Source organism: Carassius auratus, unplaced genomic scaffold, assembly GCF_003368295.1.
Source record: "Carassius auratus strain Wakin unplaced genomic scaffold, ASM336829v1 scaf_tig00024267, whole genome shotgun sequence".
NCBI lineage: Eukaryota > Metazoa > Chordata > Actinopteri > Cypriniformes > Cyprinidae > Carassius > Carassius auratus.
Window position 1 is genome coordinate 1 of NW_020525333.1, and position 2598 is coordinate 2598.

Sequence of the window (2598 nt, forward strand, 5' to 3'; positions counted from 1 at the left end):
GGTGAGATGCCAAATTCTTGCTCACAATCAAATCAACACGTTTAAATTATTACAATAAGTAGTAGGTAATTAAATGCAAATGTTTGTTCAATCATTTTGTTCAATAATCATAATCGTGTTTTGATGACTGAGATCATCAATGTGATGATCAAAATTTTATTTTATCATCATTTACTCACCCCATGTCGTTCCAAACCATTATAACAGTCTTTCATCTGAAAATATGAACGATATCCATGAGAGTGAGTGAATGTCATGATGACAGAAATTTTATTTTTGGGTAACTGTCCTGCTAATACCAATATCTGTATTAGCAACAACTGCAGTAACAGTGCTATTTTGTCAGAAACAATGTTTACTGGTACTTTGTATGTGTACCCAAGGGAAACAATACTCTTTTTTTTTTTCTGCCCCTTTTCTCTCTGTCAGGCAGGTGAGGAGTGCTGTGGCTCTGAGTAGGGAGGCCTCAGGCGGTTTGTGTGTGGAGGCAGTGCTGGTGAGGAGGCTGCAGCTCTGGGTGAAGCTGACAGCGGTGTGTTTTCCCTGGGCAATGCAGAGCTCTTTCCAGATCGGAGTGTTGTTCTGTGGCTGGGGGTTCAGTCTCTAGCGTTCACTCTGGTCTGCAGACCACACGAGAACCTCCTGCTCGCAGAGGGAGTGCTTCGCAACATTGCACGTCACTGCTTTGAGGAGCTACGTCTGCTGGGACCTGGTGCTGAGGTGATGTTTTTCTGGGACTAATGAATGTTTTAGTAGGGGTGATCAATTACTATTGCTTTTAGGGCTCTAGAAAAGAAACAAAAAACCATGAAAGAAGGTGTTAGAAAAACTAATGACGACAAATCCAGCATGTTTTGTGCTACAGCTATGAATAATAACATACAGTATATTGTGTGGCTTGTTGAGGAGCCACTGCTGCTCACTGAAAAGCATTACTTTCTGAAACACTCACTTGTAGAACTTATACAAAATACCACAATAATGTGAAATCCAATATATTTTTTTAGTCCGTTGCTTTGTCTGTGTGTGCATGCATGTGGATGTTTGTATGTGTTGCATGTATGTTTGCATGTTCATTTGTTCACTGTGCTTGTGTGTTTGCATATGGGTGTAAAATACAACACCAAAATTTAACTGGATCCAATAAATGGAACATGTACAGTTTAAAAGTTTGGGATCGGTAAGATTTGTAAGAGAAAAATGTTTTATCTTATGATAATTAAGGCATTTGATCAAAAATAAAAACAGTGATATTGTGAAATTTTACAATTTAAAATAAAATATACTTTTTTTTTATTTTTTATAATACTTTCTTTAATTATTTTTTTTATATAGATATACCATATGTTAGTTATTCCTGTGATGGGAAAGCTACATTTTCAGCAGCCATTATTCCAGTCTTCAGTGTCACCTGAGCCTCCAGAAATTATTCTAATATAGTGATTTGGTGCTGAAGAAATATTTCTTATTACTGTCAATGTGGAAAAGAGTTGTGCTGCTCAGATTTTTTTTTTTTTTTTTAAACCATGATACATTGGGATTATTTGTTGAATAGAAAGTTTAAAAGAATAGCATTTATTTGAAATGGTAATAATGAAAAATCTAACTGACTTCAAACAATACACGGTAGTATAAAATGTCATTATTACTGTGTGTTTGAGTGACTGTTGTGTGAATTTATGTTGTTTGGTGTTTTCATTGTATCATTGTGTAGATTCATGTAGCCTAGAGTCTGAAAACTATTGTATTGATTTTATTGTTAAAGCTGAAATTGAACTTCTGTTGAACTCCAGCAATCTTATAAAGTACTCTGAGTGCAAGTTTTTCTTATGTCTGCTGGCCTAGTTTCTTGCCATCAAAAAGACTAGCAGTGGGCACAATTAAAATGATGATAAGAATATACATCACACTCCGTGTGAGAAACATGATAAGCTTTTAATTACATTGTGATCAATATGTTCACAGAAAAGCAATCCAATGAGCTCGGGTATTTTCTGCAGAAATTTACTGAAGAATTATATATTTCCAATTTACTGTATGAATAGGGCTGGAGTTGTTGTCATACAGTGAACAAGGACACACATTTTAAAGTAAATGGGCAGAAATTGCTAAACTATGGATTATTTGATGCTACCCATTTTCTCTCTGGCTGTTATTTTCAGGTGTTGCTGAAAGTGATCGCTGTGGACGCATTGTTTGCACAGACTGCTTCCCCATGGTTCAGCTCCTCTTCCTAAACCACCGTTTTGCCCTCGCCCTTGGATAAAGAGATAGCGAGCTACGTGAGCAAATGAAACCGTGTGTGTATTGTATAAACATGAGGATTTGCCACATATTTAGAGAGTAATATATAAACTACCTGATAAATGGAGGATGTTCTAATTTAATAGTTTGGAGGAAACCTCTTCTTCTCTGAAGGTGTAATAGGATTTCAAAAAGTAAAAAGATTGCATCCACGAAGTGTATTGTGAACAGTTTTTTTCCTTGATAAACCAGAATGCACATGTTCTAAAACTTTAATTGCAGTTTGATATCGGATGAAAAAAGTCCCAACTTACACAAAAAAAAAGTAGCACAGCTTTTGATATATCAATGAGA

General features: G+C 35.8%; 1 pseudogene; it reads left to right on the forward strand.

The window, feature by feature from the left end:
• Positions 1-383: 383 nt before the first annotated feature.
• LOC113078125 (AP-5 complex subunit sigma-1 pseudogene) lies at positions 384-2294 on the forward strand (annotated as a pseudogene).
• Positions 2295-2598: the final 304 nt, after the last annotated feature.